The sequence below is a fragment of the Lepidothrix coronata genome, unplaced genomic scaffold, assembly GCF_001604755.1.
Source record: "Lepidothrix coronata isolate B3197 unplaced genomic scaffold, Lepidothrix_coronata-1.0 Scaffold7, whole genome shotgun sequence".
NCBI lineage: Eukaryota > Metazoa > Chordata > Aves > Passeriformes > Pipridae > Lepidothrix > Lepidothrix coronata.
In genome coordinates this window covers 389,488-414,015 of record NW_016690187.1, presented here as the reverse complement: position 1 = coordinate 414,015, position 24,528 = coordinate 389,488, and the positions used below count along the sequence as shown (strand labels likewise).

At 37.2% G+C, this 24,528-nt stretch overlaps 1 long non-coding RNA gene across 1 annotated transcript in view; it reads left to right on the top strand.

The window, feature by feature from the left end:
- Positions 1–1,041: 1,041 nt before the first annotated feature.
- The window catches only part of LOC108507349, a 41,664-nt gene continuing 18,177 nt past the window's right edge, over positions 1,042–24,528 (top strand). The window contains exons 1-2 of the long non-coding RNA XR_001878093.1: positions 1,042–1,462; positions 24,266–24,312. This is a non-coding gene — a long non-coding RNA (uncharacterized LOC108507349). The remainder of the gene's footprint in view (positions 1,463–24,265; positions 24,313–24,528) is intronic.

Here is a 24,528-nt window from a genome sequence, read left to right as displayed (position 1 = left end):
GTCTAATCATTCCTGCACATTCACTGCAGTGCTGAACTTTGAAGCCAGTCTTCCAGACCAGGAAAAATGGTATCAGAAGTCACACTTTAGGTTACAGACCACGAGCATTTGAAGGCAAAAAGACCAATCCCTTCTTGGTATGTGCCAGGACGACAACTAACTAGACTCCGTTTTAATTCAGTGCTTATCTGCATGAACACAGATGTCTATTGATCTATTGATACATGTCTATCCATTACAATAAGTTTTAGTACTTGCTGCTGGAATTGGGTACGTTATCCTTTTTATGCTAGTGATAGAGATTTAAATTTTGGTTTTGATGGAAAAGAGTAGCTATGAGAATCATCAATTCTCTAACCTTGCTGTGATCTCCTCAGAAAACTAAGGAGAGTAGACTTTTAATTCCTTCTTTACCATGTTTTCAGGAAGATAAATGTAAACATCCCCCTTTAATTAGCTCTCTTTCTTATTTTTGATATTTTCAGCAATCTTTCTGAGTATTATGCAAATTTCTGCTGAATGAGACACTCTACAAATAATCCAATTACAATACATTAACTATTTATTATGTTAGAATTTGAATTTATTATGTCCTGCTTGGCAACTGCTTCAATACTATGTAAATAGAAACAAAACCAACCAAACCCAAACTCAATCACTCCATTTTTTTAGGTAACAGAACAATTATTAAGTGATAATAAAAGTTAGTTATAATATAAATGCACAACACAATACTCATTAAGATAATTATTTGTCTATGTAAGAGTGAAAACAACATCACTGATTTATTCCTGTTGCATGTAAGCCAAAGGAAGGCCTCAGGTTCATGAGGAAAATTAGATTTCCCTGTCCCATTTAATGATTTTGGTGGCTGTGTGCTACCTTTCCTGGGTCAGGGTGTAGAAAGAGGGATGAGAGGAGCAAATGAGAGCTTGTGTGGTGCAGGAAGGGTTCAGATGTTATATGACTTCATTTTTATCCTTTTTTTTTTTTAATAAACCTTGCTAGCACATATTACTGAATACAGCATACCAGGACCGACCTTAAATCCCCCTTTAAAAGAACATAGTATTTTTTCCTCACTCATCACTGTCATACAATAGATTTCACTGCAATTTACCTCTTCAGACAAGAATTCTCTGACAAACGGCCGAATTAACGTTTCCTGGAACACATTTGGCTGATACATCTCACCTGGGTACGCCCTGACTCCAGTCACGGTGCATTCACCGCTCTGAGGAGAGGCTGCCCGGCACTGCCCTTCTCAGCCACGGCGCACGTTTCCAAAGCACTCAGCTTCGCTTCTTCCTAATTTTCAAATCACTTTGTGATTAAAAGCGAAGGAAAGGAAATAATTCCATCACAATAAGACAGCCCAGAGTGGACTCATCCTCCAAACTATCAATAAGGGAATGACCGGGCAACCACTGCCCCAGGCGCCATCTTGTTGGGCAGGTGAGCGGTGAGTGAGCGCTCTGTGGGGTCCCTCGAGGGGGGCCTGGGGGCTAAAATATCCCCATCTGCAGAGGGTCCCTGTTAAAGCATCCCATTTTTGTTGTACTTTTTGGGGCTGTCGCTCTGTGGAGGATCCCTAGAGAACCTGCCTGTCCTCGCGGCGCTGGGCGCTGTGCCAGGGAAAGGGAGGGGTCCCCTCAGGAGCTGCCGAGGGGGGGCTCGCGCCAGGCCTGCCAGCAGGAACACTGGCATCTCCCTTCTTTTCTCACTCTTGCAACAATATCATAACTGGTTTGGTAGGTCAAATGTGAGTCCACCTTCTGTGAAAATATTCCACCAAAGTTCCCTGGAGGTAGCCTAGTTTTTTAAAGGTTTTGTGAGTTTGTTGTTCTTACCAATACTATTTACATAAATGTTGCTGTTATACTTCTAACGTCACGTTTCATATCTTGCACGCCATTTAACTAGCAATTATAGAATCTCAGTTTATCTCTTTTCCAAATGCTTGTGTTGCTCACTAAAAAGTTATCTCTGTACTCCTCTGCCCAACCCTCTGAACCCGTGTCAGGCATGAAGCCCATGGAAATGATGCAGTTTTGTGTAAAATGGCAATAAACTGCAGTGCTAGCTTTCAGTCAGGTTCCCTGTATGGACAGTGCACACGGTATTGGCTAGATCCTGTTCCACAGCATCCATCACCAAGCCTAAGCTCATGTTTCTTTTATTTTTGGTGTCCTCTCTAGAGGTTAGGTCATTGCAATGTTTACTGGGGAGCCCCTCCTGACTGGAAAGGTTAGCCTGGCATTACATTATGTGGCTATCATTAAAATTCCTGTGTGGAGTCAAGTCACAAGAAATGTAAGCAGGAAAGTGAAATCTTGACAAGCTTAATGGTCATCTGAAGCTACTGTGATTTATTAGTTTGTCCCCTGAAATAAAAGTTTTAAGTTGATTGTGCTATTCAATAACAGACCAAGTGACATAATCTGTCTCAAATTTACTCAAGTGGCAGCCAGAGCAGGACCTTCCTAAGACCCTGTATACGTGCTGTCTCCTGAGTGCTGTGGGGAAGAGCTTTGGACCAATGTTTTCTGGTCTCAGAAATGCAAGGCAATACCTGTCTGCACAGGACAAGCTGGAGCCAGTGCATGGCTTTGGCTGAGGGGGCTCTCTGTAATTATGTAGTCAGGCTCAGCAAATACTAAGGAGCTTTGATACAAAGTAAAAGGAGTGGGGGTTTTGCCAACAAAGGAAACAAAAACCAAATACAAATTTTTGGAAATTTTGAGCCTACCTTATTCCAGAGTTATCTGTAAATGGACCTTAATTTGGTGCTACTTTTATTTGAGTTATTTTATTTTAGCCTACAGAAAGAGTGTGGAGATTATTCCATACTCTGATCGCGATTTGCAGTTTGGGGTTTGTTTTGTGAACATAACTAAGTGATATTTCTGTTCTTTGAGTGGATGAGTACCTAATTAAAACTTTTCAGGAAATACTTGTGAACACTTCATGTGTATTGCATATTCATCAGAGTATCCACCACTATATATTTGCATGCATATTCATTAAGTTATCTTTACTTACAAATTGTTCAGAAATAATTGATTGCTTCACTATTCCTTTAAAGATAAAATTCATCAAATGGGATATGGATTCACTTATCCACTTACATACATTTTAAAAATAAATTAAGAAATGTACTAGAGATGCCCCTGACACATGTATGTCTCATGTTTAAGTCTGGTTGATGGGCTGATTTCAACATGTCCTTTGCAGCATTGCTAAGCATTCTAGTCAATTCACTTACTTACTATTCTGATTTTATTTCATTATTTTTCATGTAACACAGTAAATAGTTATTATTCCTTGCATTACCATTGTCTGACTCTTGTGGGTTGTTGTCATGCTTTCTCTTGGTAATTGCTTTGTTTGGTCTTGGAGAATTGCATGCTGTGGTTCTTTCACTGTTTTATTATGTAAACTTTATTTTTTTTGTTGCTAAACTCCATTTTGTAACTTTCTGGAAATGGATTGTTCTAAAATGAAAACAAGATTTCACCATGGCATTTCCATATCCTTGCATTGTCTCTTCTATACCCTAAGAGGTGTATAAACCTTTTGGGTTTTTTTTTTCTGGCTATATCATTAATTCATGTCTGCATATATTATTCCTTCCTATCTTTCAATATCACATCTTGGATTTTATCTTTCAGTTGCTTTCCTCTTAAGCTTTGTTTGCATTCTTTGATGTTCTTCCTTTAATTATTTTCTGAAAATTTTAATCTTGTCTCCACACTATGTGTTGTCTCTACTCTTGTGGTGTTCAGAATTTTTAATTTAGCACCACCTGCGAATTGCACTGGTGCACTGAGAGGTTTATGTTTGTTATATAATGCTGTTATGAGAGGTTTTTACTTTAGGTGAGTAGTGGATTTAGGTTTTTGTTTGAAACTATATTTCAGTGGAGTCACCATAGCTGGACTCTGGCAGCTGTAATATAATACCTTATTCTGACCACAAAAATCTAGTGCTGAACCGAGCTAGGAGTAGAGTTTCAGCTTGGGAGTTTACTTTTTTGCATGGATGTAAAGAATGGGGTGAGTCCCTCATCCCATGCAGATTAGGGAATGCAGATGAATGGCTATACATGTCACATGGATTTTAACAGGAAGCCTCTGAGACTGGTAATTTCACCTAAACTGGTTGTTGTTCCCTTTAGCTGACCTCATTAAGTGTCTCAAAGGTTCCTGACTTCATGATGGCAGCTGGATTGCTGAATTTGGAAGAAAAAAAAACCAAAAAGGCCTAATGACGATTTGGTCACTCCGAAATCAGGCTGATATACAAACCCAGTCATTCCATGTCTGTGATCACAGTGCTGGTACCAGATTTTCCAGCTAATAAGACCCATGTGCTGGGCTCCATGACAAAGGAGAGGGAATGTAAGTCTTCACACCCTTCACCTTCAGACCAAGGTGAAAGAAATGGTTTGAATCTCCCATATCTCCCATCTATCAAGGACCACCTGCATTTGGCATTGCTTCCATGGGGTTTTGTGGCTGTTCCTCAGGAATTGGTAACACTTACAGGAGAATTTACTGTATGCTCCCAGTTCAGCTGTCCTCCCCTCTTGCAAAGGGATACTGTAAGGTCAGTGCAAAGGAAATGACCTCTAAACAGTAATGTCCATTGCCTCAATGATAGTTGGATTCCTCTCTGAATGATAGGAACTTTAATTCCCTCATGGGGTTTGGGTCCTGAATGGCAAGTAGAAATGTGGAATTTGGAAATCTGCTTTTTTGGTTTGTGAATTCTATTTTGCATTTGTTTACTGGGGAAAAGTGTTAAAGACTGGCCATTAAAGATGTCGAGGTAGAATGCAATGTTAGCCATGAGTAACTGAACCAGCCTGAAACTCAAAAGCTGAATGTCAGATAGCAGTTTTCAGGATTTTTCGGTATTATTTTACCTGTCAGTCTATTTCATTTAAAAATCCTAAAAAAAGCTGTCCTGTCATTGAAAACCAGAATAGTGAAGATTAAGACAGTTTAAGGCTTTAATTGAAAAAAATAAAACCAGTGAAAACATGACTCCACACACTGCTCTTCATAGGAACAAAAAAAAAGGCAACACAAATTGTTCCTTATTAAAAATTCTTACCACTGCGTTTAAGCTAATTCCATTTGATACTGTATAGCTCAGAAAGTATTTTTGAGACTGTCAGACTTGAAGATGTGAGTGAAGTCATGCTGACAGTGATTTGAAATTTCTACTCTGGCATTTCGAATTTGATTAAAGGTTTGAGCTTTTAAAGCTAAAGTGCATGTTTTATATAACGCAGTAGGAGCCCCATTGTCAAATGGTCTGAGGAGCTGTGAATCAACAGCTATCATCAAAATAGCACAAATCCTCCAGCAAGATCTCCTGAAAGACTATGGGGTGTTATTATAGCACCTAGTGGAGTATAACATGTTATTTATTCTACAGGCATTTTTCCTACAGCCATCACTCTCTTTTGTAACAAAGGCTCTGTCTGAAGGAAGCACACGCAGCTTCTCTAGGGCATATCAGTCCTGGTCAAAGAAAGTTCTTCAGCATTTCTTGTGCAAAGTAAGAGCAGGGACAAATTCATGCTATCATCATACCTCAGTAGCTTGCACACACTATTTTTTGATATATGTGTGATATCAGGTACTGATACAGGAATGCAGTCGTTATCATGGGACTCCTATTATGGTTTTGGGGATAGTTTGCCCTTTTAGTACTGATGAGGGGACACAGGTTTCAATCTTACACTAAAAGGGGGTGTTAAGAAAGGGGGGGAAAGGTGCCTAAATGCCCCACACATCCACATGGTCTGGTAAGACAGGCTGAGGGCTAGAAAGCATGATCCAGTTCTGGCTGGGGTCTATTTTATTATTAATTCAAAAAGAAGGGTGAAACACAGCAGTGTCATGAAGCTGTATTTTCTTAGTCTGTTATTTGGCCCGTACAAGAAAGCGGAAAATGGGTGAGAATTTGACATCTTTCCTTCCGTTTCCAATAAAGCCAAAACAAACCTGCTGACACTTAGAAGCTGAGGTTGATTCTTCTGAGCTGTAATGAGTGGGTACTCGGGAACCTCCTCCTTGGTGGCACCCCTATTTAAAGTTCCTTGTCTTTTGAAGAAAGTTGATAGCCAAAGTTAACATGACAGGCACATCTCATGCCCAGCAAACAAAACAAATCACAAAGCAATCTTTTTGTGGGTTTTCTTCGTTTTTGCTTTCTAGCGCTCTTCAGCAGTCTAGGTAATTAGGAAATATTTCCTGCTTTGTCAGTTCAGATTTATTTGTTCTCTGCTTGTATCCCCCACATGGCTGGAATACAAATCATTTGCTGGAAAAAATGAGAAGTGATGAAGAAGAGGGTGATTAATGACCTAACATTCTATTTTAGCAGATAAAACAAGAAAGGTTTCACTCAGTTTGCCTCCAGATAACATTTTGTATTCATTTTGCAACACAGTTAGAACTCAATTGTATCAAAAGTGAAAATTCATAAACCTACAGCAGTTTGTGAAATGTGAATGATTGATTGCATACAGCCAGAAAACTCTTGAAAAGATAAACTAATTCTGTGATGAACAACGCATTTCATACTCAATTAATTATACAGTACATTTTGTTTCAAAATATTAAATGCCTAGAACAGTCTTCTGCCTGAAAGCGTCTGGGCTTTGTAATGAGACAAAAGTCTTGGGTTCAATCAGCTGTCTGTATGAGATTTCAGAATGACTTATGTCTGAATTAGAGAGGTTTAGGGCAGTGATTTCCTGGCAGGAAATTAATAATGAGCTAAATTAGAACATGCCTAGAGATGATTTAAACAACTTTGCTAGCATTGTCAGTGACAGGCTGTCAGTACTTTCTCCAGTTCTCCTATTGTCTAGTAAATAACTGAAATCATTAAAAAGTTGGTAGTGCACTGTGATCCAAAAGGAAGTAGACAGTCATATTTGAACACGAGATGGGAGATCTGAAGTGTGTTCTTGCAATGCACAGGTTGTTGTGGTGGAGTGACAAAACACAGGCCTATTGTTTCCATTGAATCAGCTTTTAGTGTTGCTTTGTGACTTGTCAAATAACCCCTGACATCAGAGCAGACTCCAGTCTTCTTCACACTGTAAAGGATGAGAAGACTGAACCAGAGGGAAATAGCTAATGTCTCTGGCTTTTTCAAAAATAGTATTGGGCTCAATCACCTTTTACTCCCTTTAAATTCTCTTTGGTGTACACTGATTTAAAAAGAAGAACTGGGGAGAAGGCTTTGAAGTTCAACATCCAGGTGTTTCAGCTGGTGGCAACAATGAGTGCTTTTTGTAAGCAAATTATCAGGAAGTTCTGTCTGCCTGGTCAGGCTGTATCGTGCCAAGATAAATTATTTCTGACCTTTTCCTTATTTCAAGGTAAAACAAAACGAAAATCATTTGTCTTACTGTCCAGTTCTTAAAAGTTAATATCAATTCTACAACTTTGGGGATTGAATCAAAGAGGGCATGAGTAGTTAAATGATGGCCAGTGACACTAATCTGCCTGCTGTGTGCTGAGAGATCTTGTTCAATAAAAATGACAAAACAATACAAGCTCTTATTATTCAAGTGGCTCCTGAACTACAGGGCTAATGAAACAATTGACAGTCATTTGTTAATAAAGCAAACAAACAAAAACCAGAACAGAGAACAAACCAAACAAATAATAATTAAAAAAATGAAAAAAAAAAATCAAAAAATTTCCCAAACCAACAAAAAACCCCTGAAATCCCAAAATTAAACTGAAAATCAAAGCTCCCACTGTAAGCAATTTCTCCAGGGAAGTAGAAAAAAAAGGGAGGTTATTCATATCAACTTCACAGTGGAACAAGAACTGTATAGCCCTGTCTTGCAAGTTCCTAAGACAATAAAATGTCCTATATTCTGCTCCCAAAGATTGAGAGAATTTCTAACTGGAATAGTTTCACATAACATTTGCTTTTCAGAAGTACTGCAGCACTCTCCTGCCCTGCTGTGTCCTTGCAGGTGTTGGAGTAGAAATAACTCTTAGGGGAAAACCAGAACTCTGGCAGCATGGAAAAGCATGCCCAGAGGAGAAAGTTTCCCTGTAGCCTCTGCTTGGTAAGTTGTGCTCACAACCTATTTACCTTAGACTTAAATTTAAACACCCTGTACTGCTTATTTTTGTATGTATATGGATCCCTTAGGACTTACAAAGAAAAACTTCTGCGTCCCAGAGGAACACACAAAATAATGTAATACTAGTAACTTCACTCTAAGACAAATTTACTGGCTAAATATATCAACACTAATACCTTGCAAAGAAAGGAGTTTTGCTTTCAGGGTATCCAGTGAAACAATTTTCACTGAAATACCCTGACAAGCATAGTTCCATTTACTTCAGTGGAGTTTGATCAAAATAGATCATGAAGAGTGTGGATTTTTCAGTCTTTCATAGCAGCTTTGGTTTTCAGTCTTTCACATTAGCTTAGCAGTTAATTTCCTAAGTATCAGCATCTTTCAGAGGACGAGAAAGACAAGTATGTATTTGGGGGAAAGTTACAGGAAGAAGACAAAACAACATTTTAGTAGTGCTACTGCTTTCTTTGTGGTCCAGACTTGCATTTAATTCAGTGGCATAATAAATGCATAGTTCTTTGATGCAGAACTAGCAGAACAGTAGATAAAAGTAGTGGATCAGTAAACATCAAAGTTCTCCTATTTGAAAATTGTGGTGCAAACTGTAATGGAGAAATGGAGATAGAACAAAGTATTGGAGTGTTTACATTGTCTAGTTTACTGATGTACAGTTATATTTTAATGGGCCTGTTGCACTGAGGGTATTATTTACAGGCACTGTATTTTTAAGTAAAGCGAGGTTACTTAAAATATGACTGACTTGTCTGCAGGATGTAGAGAGATACAAATAAAATTAAGTAAATGCTTCTTGGGTTTTTTTGTCTTCTCATGTTAACGCAGAGTTGATTTGTTACTTACTCTTTCTCAAAAACATTCACTTTATCTTAGCAGATAATTAAAAGTATACGTGCTAAGTTTTCTTTTTCTTTGTTGGAGGAAACAACAATAAGTATCTTTTATAAAGTCCTTCTAAGTCACAAAGTTGCACAACAATTTTATGGAGACTTCAACAATAATTACTATATAGAAAGCTCCAAAACTATTTGCTGTTTTGTTCCTGCCTCTTTTTAAAGCACAAGGAAACTAACTGCACACACCACATCATACTGGGACAAAGGAACACAGAGCAAACAGAGTTTTCTCTCCATTACGTGGATCCAGCACATTTTGGATACTCTCTTTGTTTGGACACTGCATCCTCTGGCCTTGGAGACAAACCACAGTTCATCTGTGGGTTGTCATAAACACAATGTACTGGATGGTTTCATCAGGACAAGATTTCAGACAACAAAAGTCTAAGAGGAAGTGAGATATGACTATAGCAATTGCATTATCCTCCAGGAATTACACATTGCAATTTGCAACAGTCCCAGTTTCCAACTATGTTTGATGTGGGATTAAAAGTCATGCTAGAAACCAACTAACTCACCAGACTGTTAGAATATGGACATATCTACCATAACAAGAAATTTTTAAGAATTTCCAAGAAACAAAGGAATGACAGAGGAAGAGTTCAGGCATCATCTAAAAAAAAGTAGTTTGATACCATAAAATTTGAAAGAAACTAATAAACATTCTGGGTACTTTCAGAGTCTTGTTTATAGGTGGATGTACTTCATCTCGTTGTCTTTGGCTCTCTTTCTGTTTTGGCCCAAGTGAAATTTGGCAGAGTATGATAGTTTTCTAAATTTCTATCCAATTCTTGGCTCTCTGCTAAATAATTTTTCTCTTCCTGAAATGTTGTCTATTTAATTGTTTTATCTTGATAAAAAGTTTTATATTGTCTCTTTGTTTACAGGATTTGTTAGGTGCTGGTTAGTGCATCCTAAGATGTTCTCAGCACCACCCTATTTCACACAACCATACCTTATTCATCCTCTTTCAGGACTGCAATATTGACTGGTTTCTACACTAAAAAAACAAACAAACAAACAAACAATAAATAAACCCAAACAAAACAGAACTCTTGTTTGCCTGCTCTTACACAGCTCAATTACAAGCAGACTAAAGAAGGCATTTAAGCACTGAAACTCCAATAGCACTTAGATCATTACAGAAATTTTGAAATAACTAATATTTAATAGGATAAATATTAATACAAATTAACACAAATATTTGACTTTTTTTGTTGTTGTTGTTGTTCCTATAGTAAAGTTTTTAACTTTACTGACTAGGGGTAAAAAGCTATCACAGTCGTAGTGATTCCATTTACCTAAACCAAAATAACTTTTCGGTTTAAGGTGTTTAATCGCTTCAACCTTGTTGTCAGTGAATTAGGATTTGAACAGACTCGTGTCTGATGTGCAGTGTGAGCCCTGACTCTGATGTGTGAGCCCTGACTCTGATGTGTGAGCACTGGCTCTGATGTGTGAGCACTGGCTCTGATGTGTGAGCACTGACCCTGATGTGCTCACACTCAGGGCACGGCAGTGACCGCTGGGGCACTGGTGGTGCCCCCAGCCCTGCAGTACCTGTTTGCAGCTCTTTCTGTCCCCTTCCATGAGCACTGTAATCTTTTCTAGTTAGGGCAGTCATCACATTTATTAGAAGACCGGTTTTCAATTGCCTTCCAAATACTGCCATAGATTGAAAACATGGATTAGCTAGACAAATGACTCAAAGCTAATTAGTTAAAAATAGATTCTCTTTTCCCAAATACTCTTTTAGTCCCCTTCAGCTATTTAGCACTTTATAATGAGCAGAATTACAATAGAGGGCCACCTTTTAAATACATTTTCTCCTTAAAAATCAATAAAGACCTTTTAAAAAAATTCAATAGTCAACACCCATGACTTATACAGGTGACTAATTCAATACAATCAACATATCAAGTGATTTAATTCTACAAGTGAACACAAATTGTCGCTGTTTACTAGAGCGCTTCTATTAAAAGTTCATCCATGAAAATTACAGACTGTCATTATAATTTTTATTTTTGCTTATGTAAACCTCTTAGAGAATGATTTCTGCTTTTACTAGAACTGTTAGAATACAAATTGCTCTTGAAAACAAAATAAATCATTCCCAAAGTAAATCTTGAGCAGAATCATAAATTTCAGTTGATACAGCAGCATGGTTACAAGACCATCAGCTGTGTAACAAGATACATACACAACTGGTCTGCAAGCCAAGCAATGCTGTATAAAGTCAGCAAGCAATGATCCATTAAATGAGCCCCCCATACGTGATTTCAAGCCTGGGTTAGGAGCAACACTATAGCACAGACTTGATTCAATTACTCGGTCATTAAGAAAACAGCAGAATTAAACCAGAAAATATCATTGCTATGGTGAAGCAAAGGCAGGCTACCTGAGAGAAGTAGTTCTTGAACTTAAATTAAGATTTTTGAGAGTGGTTTGAGGTAATTTAGACCTGGTGTTTTGCATGCATGTCATCAGTGGTAGACAGAAAGGATGACAGAAGCTATGGGCAAGCAGTGATGAAGTTCTGGTCCCAGCAGGGTCTCTCAGTCTCACTTTTGCATGAGAGCACTGTGGAGCCAATATTTCATTCTCAGCACTGAAATCAGATGGTGGGGTTTTTTGGGAAGGGAAGGCTTACATTTTTAGTAGAAACTAATAACTTGGCATAAGCAAATGTTTTGGTCCCTGTTTCTAGTAAAACCGTGGGGACAGAAACTATTGCTTTTAAGTTGCAGTGACTGCATCTTTCACTGGAACAAAGCATTTTTCCCCTATCCAAGGAAAAGGTTCTGCAAGGTAATTAAGCCTTGTGGTTTTTTGTAGTGTAGAGTTTGATTTTTCTAAACACTTAGGTTTATTAAATGCAATACATCACTATGACCTATTATCTTACATACAGAACATCTGATTATTGTTGGAATAACTCAAGGTGTTTCAATTCTTTTCTTTATCCTCTGTTAATGCATGATGTATAGTTGATGACCTTTAAGGTTCTCTTAATAAAGTTATAACACACTATACTGAAATAAAAGGAGAATCAAAGTTTCCACATAATTAAAGGAAGGCTTTTTGTTGTAAGTTTTACAAATATCACACACTTTTCAAGAAATAATGAGTTTAACATATCCAGGAAATACAATATATTTTTTTTTTGCCTCTTAATCATATTTAGTTTTCTTCTAGAAAGTGTCTGAAAAATACCCCGAGATGGCAATGAGATTACGGTTTTTAAATTGTCATGAAGATGGATTAGATTTGTTGTACCATTCACTATTCTCATTACAATTATCCTCACAAGAATGAATTCATAATATGTCATTTCCTATTCATTACAGGCATTGTCACTGCAGAACGTGAAATGAGTACTGAAGTTCCTCCCCCCACCCCCAACATGAGAGTACTGTAAATGAGACCATTTTGACCTTTTCAGTGCTCAGCTGTTTAATACATTGGTCAGTCCCATTCCCTGTTTACCTGCAATTGGTCGGTTGTGCTATTGGGAAACCATGGCCTTCATTTGAGATACTGAGCTTACAACAGGCCTAAAGTGGAATTAGGAGCTTGGGTTGGAAGACAACGTGTTAAATAAAGTCTTTACCAAGTCCTGTGCTCCTGTTAGCATATATATTTGGCAATATTAAAGAAGGGACAGAGTGCCAGGCCAAAAAGGGTAGAGACTCAAAAATAACTTGCCAGAAATAACTTTGGAATACAGCAAATTCCTGTAAAAAACTCATGTTGACACCTTGAAAAAGTCAATCACATTCACCTTACAAAACTAATAAGATCATAAAAGAGAAAATAGTCAAAATAGTATAAAGAATAACTACCACAGAAAAAATTACGTTCATCTACTCTTTTAGCTTTTGGTGACTATTAACCACACAAATCAATTCATTCTCATTAACAAACACGAGATATTAACACAAACTGTTACCTTTTCTTTATCTTTTATCTTCCTCTTCCTGCATGAATGAAGTAAAGCCACATGTTATCATCTATAATGTTAGTAATAAAACAGCTTAGCCAGGAGTACTGAAAGGAGGATTTTGTTACATGAAAGGTGGTACAGGCCATCATTCCTCTTCTTTCCTTGGCACCTCTTTTACTGTGGCCTGGTATCTAATAACCCACAATAAGAAGACTGGCCATCAGGGAGAGTGCTGTGGTAGGTTAATCAACATTGGTTCCTCTGCATTTGGGAAATAAATATCAAAATTACCATTTTTAAGATATTTTGATATAATAACTGAATAAATGCCAAACACTTACTAACGCTTCGCCAAAATTTGAAAAAGTAATAAGAAATTTGGTGTTTTGCCTGGAAGGGAAAGTTTTAAACAATTAATTGATTCACACTTTCTAAAATTCTCAGTTAACACTTCTAAACTTAGGCATCTTACCTTTTTTACATCTATGTTACCTACATTAAACCTTGAGTCTATTAAGATTATTTCAATACTTTTCATTTCAAAAGATAAAAATAAAGTATCAAAACTATGAGAACAGGGTTCAAATAAAGGTGCTCTTGCTATTGGTGATGCTTGAGAGGTTGAAGAAACCTTCAAGCTCGTGAGCAGTGAAAGAGGCCAAAAGAAAGGACATAGTTGCATGAAATGTATGTTGGTGAGAGCCTTGATAGGTTTTGATCTGTAGAGCAGCTCTTTCAGCAGAGCATTACTCATTCACCTAAACAGGACCAAGAAAAACATCAATACATCTGTGCAATTGTAGTATGCACCAAAAGCCTTTGAGGGTGAATGTGTGGAAATATGAATGCTAAAAGGAATTGTAAAATCATTAAAAAGAATTTCATTAAATACAGTTCTATATGTGAAAATATATTGGAAAATTAGGCAAATTAATTGAAAATATTCAATTTGGTAGGAGATTAAAATTCTACTAAGTATAAAACATTGGTCACTTTGCTTACTCTAAAAACTTCCCTCTGCTTGACTTGGTCCCAGGATTATGTTGTTTTAGAAAAACAATATTTATCTCTGTAACATACCACATGGAGTCAGTTTTGGGAGATAGGTTTTGAAGAACTCTGTTGTTATTTTAGTCTTCCTAACAAGTAAGCAAATTTTAATTTGTGAAGAGTACATGTGACTTACGTGACTTGTGGTGGTATCTTGATATGTATAATGCTTACTCAACTAACCTCTATTTTTGGGTGTAAAACTTGAAAGTACTAAAGGAAATTAAATTATGTGAGCAGAAAAATATGAAATTTCTGGGTTACTGAGTCTTCTCTCACTTTTTGTTTCATCTGTGTTAAAAGCATTTGAAATAAAGAGCAAAATGTCTCCAGATCAACCTATCTAGTATCAAAATACAGAAAATATGCCTCAGATCTTTTTTGATAGTTTTGAAATGAGTCTCAGTAAAAAACATTTCAGATACTTTCAGTCTCTTCAGGAACTACGTTATTTTTTTATATTTTTCAGTTTTCACAATTAGTTCAGACTGCTGCAGGGTTTACGTTTCTGAAATTTTCTCTATACCTTCAGCAAAGGAATCTTTTGCTCCTGCTTAATTTGACTTAGGGTTTTTTTGCTTTTCCCTTTGTTCTTCAGGAATCTAGGGCAATTTGCTGGAATTTAGCCTGGTTGCAGGAAACGTGCAGAAACATAAAGTGCCAATCTTCAATTTGCATTTCTAAAAACATTTTTCTGGCCATATTTTTTTTCTTCCTTACTTGAAATTTCTTTTTATGTATTTATACATTAAAACTCTCATTCTCAGGTTCACTCTGGCCAAGTCCCATCTGCCAAAGGAGGAATTCAAAGGGAGGATTTTAAGAGTAGCAGATATCCTGGCTCATTTATAGGGAAAGTTTAATGCTTTTGAAGCTAGGAAGTTCTTTAAACTATGCAGTGTTCAACTGCTTAATATACTTGAATATGAGGTGAATTAAGTTGACCTGTCTTTCTGCATCCTTGGATCACATTTATTGCAGAAATGTTGTAGCACCTGGAAAGCTGGTGTTGTTCTGAACAATAAATAAAATATTTAGGATATAGCTCCCCTCTTCCTCCTGGTGATTTCAAAACAATCCTCTGGTTATGTTGTAATTTCTCTTCCATTTCCTTTGCTGAATTCTGGCTTTTTATTTTTTTTTCCAGAAGCTGATTTTGAGAGGGAGGTGGGTGGAAATATAGGAAAAAAATCCCCAAACAACAACAAAAAAGCCATCTTGTTTAGTGAGTTTCCATTTCATTTGAGTACAGAAGCAGTTAGTTTTGGTCTCAGTGATGTTGATCTAGTTTAAACAAGTGACTCTTGGGAACTAACTTTGTACAGCAATGAAAAACTCACCGAATTAAGTGTTGGTGTTTACAATTGCCCTGGCTGTTGGGTGGCAACAAAAGTCTCTGTGGCAAAAGCAATGAGTGAGCTGGTTTTTAAGGCATCTAAGAGAATAAATAAATGCTCAAAGTTTGGCTTCTCAATTTGTCATGCAGAATAGTCTTGTTTTTCAAAGGTAGGGAGAAATAAATAACTTCAGATACATTTCCTCCTATTGACTGTTAATTTATAATGGAGAGTGAGAAGCTGATACAAAGTATCTCTCTCAAGTGTATGACACTTAATTTCCTTGCAAGGAGGGCCCTGGTCTTGCAAATGGTTATGGCCCACATTTTCCACAATTTTTATTTTCATACTTTCTGTCTTCAAAAGACATTTTCAAGAGGTTCATTTCTGTTGGGAAGGGGGGCAGTGTGTATGAAGAAGGAGCTTAAGCTGAAAAATGCAGAAGTTGACATATTTGGATACTTTTCTCTCCTTGTCAATGTTCTCAGCAGTTTTGTCACATCAACACCAGAACTTAGTAGTTTGAGTCGGAAGGTTCCTTTAAAAAGAATGTAATCCAACCCCAAAAAGTCCCATGCCAAACCCCCAAAGCCACCATGCCATATCCAAGTGTATATTAGAGAGCTGAAGAGGACTTTCTCGAGGCTGATCACTTGTTATGATGTACTGTATTACAATTGGCTTTTTACTGTGTCATTTAACAATTTCTAGAAGTATTTTCCAACTCAGGATATTTTATGATTCCGTTTTCTTACATGACTTATTCTACTTTTGTTGGCATGCATGGCCTAATAATTAATTGTCCTAAAGAAATTAATTTCTCACTGATATGTCGTTGCTTTTTGCCTTTGCTTTAGAACAAAGCTGATGTGCTGTAAATCATTCTCAGTCTGCATTTTGCTTGCACCCTTAATTACAGCTATTTGAAGACCAGTATCTCTCTTGCAGGGAAAAAAAATAGAGAAAGCTAAAAACTCTCGGTTTACACAAGTATAAATTAGACTAAAGGAGAAATCTTTTACATAGTTTAGATTCAGCCATCTAATTTGTAAATGTTGGTTGTAAATTACCTAATTAGATGGTTTTCACTTAAAATGATGCAGAAATGGCACACACGGGCTCACTCACTGGGCCATTGATTAAATTGCTGTTCTTAAGGCTTAACCAGCCCTTCATGTTTCTTTGAATACAGAATATGAATCAATCCTATTGGAGTAACAAATCTCAGAGATAAAAATGCCTTACAGGTAAATAGATCAGTTAAGAATATTTCTAAGAGATCAAAATAAACTCATCCTGGGTTTGATCAAAGTGAGACCCCACTTTTGCCTTCCAGGCCTCCATTGTGTAACAGTAACCGTGGTAAATTCAAATGAAACCTCTTTCTTTCTTTCGGGTCTGAAATACAGAACTCCAGAAAAGAAACTAAAAAACCTTTTACTCAAAACAATTGCTCCTGGAATTCCAAGAGTACAGTTCAGAAGTTAATTTTGGTGGCAGGACTGCTGTGTTCAGTAACAAAGGAGATGGTGCATTATCCGAGTTTGTATCCTGTAGCCTGTGCAAACGTCTTGTGTTGGTGTCCCAGTGGAAATGGTTTCCTGTTTATCCTGCTTATCACTGTGTACTTAAAGCATTATCCTAAACCAAGTTGGTACTCTTTGTAATCCAATTGGCCGTGGTCTTCTGCAGCCTTGAAAGGAAGGAGTGTATATTGACACTTCAGATTATTCTGTGTTCCTGTGTTAAAAGTCAGAGGGAGGGATCCTTCATTTTTGTTGAGCAATGAGATTAGTATCTTGTCCCTGGTTCCAAAGTCATGGTTCAGCAGAAGAAAATTTTCTGTGCTTCTCCTACACCTGCTATCCTTCTTTTACAGTTTTATGAGAAGGATAACTCAAAAGTTGGAGCAGTGATGAATTTTCAAGGCTGTGAATTCAAATGTGGTCAATAAAAAATGTAACTGAAATGATTGTGCACTCCTTCAAGAAACTCGTGCCTCAGAATGGGTGAAGTAAGATTACTGATGAATGGGACAAAGGACTAATTCTAGAAATAACAGGGACACGATGGCTCTGTCAGGCACCGAAGTGTTGTTCAAATATAAAAAGTATTTGTTACCTACATGGAAATCTATTGACCCACACCTTGTTAGCATTTGAAAAAGAACACTTCATTATATGAAAGATTGCTAAAATAGCAAAATAATTTATTTTATAGAATGACATGTAAAACATGGGGGAAAAAAAGACAACCAGATTTGTTTTACAATAGGCCATGGAAGGGTTAGATCCCTAGAGGAGCAATACAGATGATTCTGAAACATATTAAATACCTCTAAGGAAGAAGTTTCACCTTGATAGCAACATTAGAAAAACTACCCTAAATGCTACTGTGTGTAGCAAGAGGCTGCTCAGCCATGTAGGAGATGTAGGCAGAGAGGTGATGGAGCAGAAGGAGTCTTTTTAAGCAAGTAGACAGGGTATTCAGAAATGAAAGGATCTGAAACGTGGGTTTGTCAGAATAATTTTCTGTGAGTTTTAGTGGGCCTTCTCTACTCTTTAGGGCTTTCCATAAATGGTTGTACTGCTGAGAGTGCTGCATTCTGACCACAAGCCATGATGAAAGGGCAGAGGATAGAACTGAGGAGGTGACAAGCCATTACCCTTTTCTGGATGAGAATTCATTTCAGAAGCGACAGTTTTAGTATAAACAAAGATGCAGTAAGATTATTTTTTTTCCCCTACTTAAACAACGTTTCCTTCCTAAATGGTGACATATTTCTACCATTCAAAGGCTGCAGAGATACCTCACTGTGAAAAACAAATCACAGCTGCTGTCAGAGGCTTCTCCCTCAGATGCCTTCATATCGAGTACATTCAGCACTCCAATGCAGGAACCGGCACCAACCTGTGATGTGCATCCAACTGCACCGGGATGGAAAGGCCTTGTGCTGCAAAGGGAGTCTGGGGCTGTGCTTCACATGGACTCTTTGGTCCCTGCCTTTGAGAAATGATGGCCTGAGAACATACAGTCACACACCTATGGTGCCTATGTGCACTATTTAAACAGATATTTCAGATTTTAATGTCAGATTAACATTTAGATATCCCTGCTTGAACTGCTGTTAAAGTGGGGGGAAAAAAAGAAAAAAAAGAAACCATAAATAGAAGAAACATTCAGTAAACTGGAATATTTAAAATAGCAAAGACTTGAAAAAAATAGTAAAGAACTACTTTGCTCATGTTCTTAGTAACATTTGTTGGAACAAACTGCAGCATTTCTAGTGCCTCACTTGAAGATCATCTCCTTTGGTTTAATATGCTTTTTCTCATACACAGAGTTGATGATAGTCAGAGAAAATTGGGATTTTTTTTGCCTTCTCTGAATTTATCTCTCCCACCCCTCCTGCCCTTTCAGGCATAGGCTTAGACACACCAGAGGCATTTTCAAGACAACCTTGTCTGAAGCAAATATTTCTTCTTGATGACTTCTTTTCCTCCCAGCTTTTGTTGCAGAGAAACACTGCTTTCTAGGCAAGTAATATGGAAATTACAGCCAAGAATACTTCACCTATATACAAAATACACCTGCAAATTATGTGAGCAAGCAAAACCAGGCTAAGTATCCACCATATCCTTTTATTTTATTTATAACTTAGAAGCTTTCGGCCAACCTGGGTTAATTATATAAACTGTACTACAACACGATTTTGTTTCTGCTGGGTAATTTTCCTCAATGTTTCAGGTCAGTAAACGGTTTGGGGTTTGCTTTTTTAGAATTTTACTACATGAATATCTTTAATTTAGTTATTGTTTCCTGATGTCTGACAGATACTCTAGAGGGTCTTAACATACTGCACCCACACTGTTCTTGTTCTCAGCCAAATTGCTGTATTACAGTACATTACTAATAAAAGAATTTATTAATTCTCCTTTTCTAGTCACAGAATCAGTGGGCCCCAGCTCTTAATTAAAATATTCAGCACTTTTTAAGGTTTTCCTTTCATTATTTAGAAATACTTTGCTATAATAAACTTACAAAATTAGGAAAGAAAAGTAATCAAGTACCTACACTTGCATGTGTTATTCCTAGAATATTTTTGACCTAACTGACTTTGGGATGAAAATATTCCCATTTTTTATGACTTTCATGCATTACCAAAATGTTAAAGAGGGCTGAAAAGACAGAAAAATCTTGTATTGCTCTTTGCTCCTTCTTTTTTCTTGAAGTGGGTCTTCCTCCACAGCACTGTCACTGCTAAATGGGAGCAAACTGTTCACTGGTCTGTGAGCACTGAGCAGGGCAGCCCTCTTTGCAGCTGTGAATATCCCTCCATACTCCACAGTAGGCAGTGGGATAAAAATGTCCAAGTAAACACGGAATGGGCACATTCATTTGCCTGGTGCAATGAAACACTGCCAGGGTCTTTAATGTGTGCCTGTTTTACACTATGCCTGCACCAAAAGCCTGTTTGAAAAGGAGGTGAGGACAGAAACTTCATTTACAGGAAGGTATATATACAGATATTTCTTTATGAACACGAACCTACGCCTGAGTTAAATATCACACAGATACACTTTAAGCTTGCTGAACACTTCAGGAAGAAAATAAATGATGATGATGTTCTTGAGGTTACAGGATTAAATTGTAGACACCCATGCATTGAGACAAACATTCCCACTGCTGTTTTACAGTGAGCTTTGTGAAGGTGTGTACCAGAATTGAGAGTAGAAAAATACTGGATTGAATATTTAGGATTTTGGAGATATTTGGTGTATTTCATCGTGACTCTTAGCTCTGCCACACTAAGAAACCAAGTTCATATCAACTGTTCTGGAAAAATAATATGCTTTGTAGATTTTAATATCCCCTAAATGTGTACTTGAAGCTAAAAGAGATTCTTTTTCTAGGGGAAGACAAGTTAAGAGTAGCTGAAAATTTCTGTGTTGCTGACAGTAGACTAAAAAAGTAAGCTGAAGGAAAAAGTCTTTGGGTAGTTTTTTGGTCTTAATTCTTTTGCTAGAAGCTGAACAATATGAACTCTCAGGCTTAGAAAAGCAAAATAAACAAAAAATCTCCAAAACAGTTTCAAATTCTGTTTTAAGTCTTTGTCTTATAGATCACTAGGTTTTCAAATGAGTTTTTTATTGAAAATATCTTAAGCATAAAAAGGTTTTGTTTCCTTTTTCCTTCTGCAGGACCACAGCAGCGGACAGGGCTCATAACACTTTTCTGCACAGAAAAGTTCACTTCGGGGTGCTGGTGCCTCAGGTGGCTGACCTGGGTTGCACTGTGAGTTTCTGGTACACAAATGGCACCTTAAAGGCATCTTGTAACGTGCAGAGTCAGATTTGTTTTACCTTTTTCTTAACTTCCGAGCACCAGCTGCGAGACAAGCACTAACTGCTGGCATTCCTCAGGCGTACCCTGCAAGTCTGTGTGGATCATAATCTGTAGAAAAGCAGTATGTGTTGGGGTTTTCCGTCCTACTCTTGCACAAAAGTGGATCTGGCACCTGGTCTGATGCAGCTTTCTTGACAAAAGCTCTTTGTAACTTCCCAGCTTGAAGAGCTTTTTTTGGTAGAAGCTCAGCTAAGAACTGTCAGGAGAGTGCTGTGATGCTCAGTGCAGACTGGGAGAGCAGCAGGGATATATTAGTGATTAAAATCACGTATCTTAATTTTAAGCCGAGAAAGAAAGTTCTTGAACTTTATTGGAAATCTTTTCCTCCTTATTACCCAAACCATTTGGGATAGCCTATTACCTTAAAAAACCCTCAATTTAGATTGCTGCTAGACCCCTTTCAAGACTTCTAAGGCTGCAGCAGGGAGGTGGAGAGCTAATGTGTTATCTGTTCTAATGAATATGAAAATTTATGAAATTATGGAAGAAATAAAAATGGAGGGCTCCCTAATTTGTGAGGACAGATCTACTTTTGCTAATTATACAATCTCTTCCAGAACATGAATGTTTTACTTTAAGGAATTTGTGTGAGAAATAAAGTTCTGTGGTAGTAGTGGTAGGTTTCTACCCATAGTGTGTGGGCTTTCCTACATTTTTCCCTTAATGAATATAATATTTAATCAGGTTAATGCTGATTGTTTTATATCATTGAACTAGTCACTTGACAGTTTAATAAATTGAGAATATTTTAAAGACTTTAGGGAATTTTAGAAATTCTTCCAATCTTCTAGGATTTTTCAAGGAGTGACATCTATCTAAATGATAAATAGTGATAAATAAGAGAACTAGACCCACTAGGCTTCAAGAACCTTCTTTATTAGTTGTTACTTACCTATCAGTGAACTGCTGCAGAAGCAGAGGCCATGATTGTGTTAATCTGCTATCAAATTATGTCATTTATTTTTGTCATAGTTTTCTGTGTAAAAAGCCATTGTAATAAAAACAAATACTCTATTTGGGCAGAATTTTTACAGCTTTGTTTAATCTCTTTATCATGGTCTGTTGATGCATCTTACAAAGCAAGGCATAGAATACCAAAGAAAATGCTAAATTAGAATCTTTTAATAAGTAAATTTTTAAAACTATTGAATTAAACATGGCAACATTTCTTTGCTGGCTGAATTAATGTTCATTCGTGCAGAAAATTTTGAATGTAACATTATTTAAGCAATTTAAAAGTGAATTAAAGATTCATCCATTGTATCAGGTATCTGACTTCAGGCTAACATTTTAATCTCAATCATTGTTACAGTGTTTGCCATTCAAAAACTGAGAGATAAAGATGAAGGTTAATTCATGCAGAAAGAAGACTCAGTTCCTTGTTGATAAGTATGGTTGGCTATCAGGGAACTGCAAAATATGCTAATGGAGTTATTGTTTACTTTAAAGTATTAGGCAAGTTATACTTGCTTGAATAATTGTTTTCAGGTTTTGCACTTCAGAATTATTTTTTGGTTTATATTGTTTTCATAGCTGCTACACTGACCACAGAAGGACTGCGTTTTCCCCCTGTTGTAAGCATACCCGTAGATTTTATCAGCACCTTTTGTAAATATGTTTGCAACAGCAGATTGACAAACTTTTCTGTAGGGACTTGGTTTAAAGAACAATAGCTGTCACTCTTTAGCATTTTTCAATTTGCTAAGTTATTGCCCTTCTCTGACATCTTTTCATCAGAAGACCTGACTCATCTCCAGGTTAAACAGGTGCAATTTCTTCATCTAAGCTACTCTTGAATTTGAACTAGGAACAGTGAGCTCAGATTTGTTAAATAACGTACAGACATGCTGAATCATACTGAGAAATACTCTTAATGGGGTTCTGACTTGGCCAAAACCACTTTTCTTCTTGGAACAGACAAGCAAAGATTGTCCATAACACGACCAGAGCCTTCACCATACATCAGATATGCAAGGAGTCTGTGATTAGGACATATGTATAAAACAGAATGATAGAATATTCAGTATTTAACTTCTCCAGTTGAAGTCCTTACAGTTCAACAGGCTGGAGGCAGAGAACAGGAAACTGTTTCTGCCACAGGGAGTACTTTTCTTAGTGACTGAGATCAGGTGCTGTTTGGAACACAAAGGTTAATTTTACCTTGAAGACATTAATTCTGTAGCTGTGGACACTTATGAAGTCAGGCAGTGAAGTTATTTTTTTTTTTAACTCAGCAATATTTCATAGGAGGTGTTCACTTCTCCCAGGTTTACACTTATTTTAATGCCTTCGCTAAATAAAAGAGTGCGCTTTTTATGTAGCAAATAAATATCATTGGTATAAATTATATACTTTAAAATTAAACCTCACCACATATTTGTGATGATCTTTTCCTTCCCCTTGCCTAATGCAGAAATGAAATAGTCCTTCCCTCATGCAAACACTGGCAAGGCTGTTTCTCTCCTATTCTTCTGTAATTATCAACAGAAAATAACTGGCTGTCCTAAGAACTAAATGTAATGACTACAGTTCTGCTTACTCTAATTAGATGATCAGGTTAGGAAGCCAATTAGTCATTCCCTTCAGTAAAACTACAGGTACATTTCATTGTATCATTGCATACTAATACACAGGTAGGTGTTTTCACCATGCTTTGTCAGATTCTGAACTGTGACATCCTGCTTATAAAAGTCCAAGTGTAGGAATCAGGACCTTTTTGTTTCCTTATGAGGGAGAAAGAGCAAGGATTATGTATTAATCCACAGTATGGGAAACAAGCTGGATAGATATCAGTGAAATCACATGATGCTGATATTTCTTAGCAGAAAAAAACAATCTACAAAATTGAAAACTTCTTCAACTGATCTAATAAAGTCAGGCTGTACTAAGATGTGCAGTAATGACAAAAAAACCCCAGCCAACATCTGATTGTTAAATGGTTATAAATATGCAAAAAACCTTTCTTCAATTTTTTAGTAACGAAAGATTTATTAGAAACTAGCTGAATTTCAGTGGGTGGGGAATTACATGGATCAGAAGCTACAGGGATGATTGATTGTTATCAGTAATTACATGGTCTGACTAAACACTTTCAGATTCCTAGTGTTACTGTTTCTTGTATCCAAGTGATTTTATTTTAATCTCTGTGAACATAAAAGGGAACAAATCTGAAAAATAACAAAAGGACAAAACCTCAAAATCTTCCTCTGAAGGCCCAAGGTTTAATTTTTTGGCAATGTTTGGCTACAGTTTTAGAACACCTTTAATTACTGATTGCTCATAGTACATAGAACCAGCAAGAAAAAAGGTCATTGAAGTTTTCCTACTCTCTCTTGAGTGCTTCTCTATAATAGTCCTAACTTACAGCGGGGAATGTAAACAGTGGTTCTTAATATTTACTGTTCTGATCTTATTCCAAATGAGTTCTGTATGCCTTTTGCATGACTGAAAGTAGACTCACAAATGAAGATGCCTTGTCTTCTATTTTCAGTGCTGGAGAGTCCACGCTACAGGCAATCTCTTCCCAGGGGCTGGAGGGTGAGTATCACTTTTGGGGTAACATCCTTTCCTTCTCCCACATCCCATATAAACCCTGTGTTAAGAATATGGGAGAGAAATGTACAGCTACTGAAAAGAGAGCAAGATGTGCCAGTCATAGCACAGGCAGCCTCAATTTGTGTTCAGAACACAGGAAAGCTCCTGGTCCAAAGAGGCAGAAACCACCAGCAGCAGGACTGGGAACACACCTCTAAG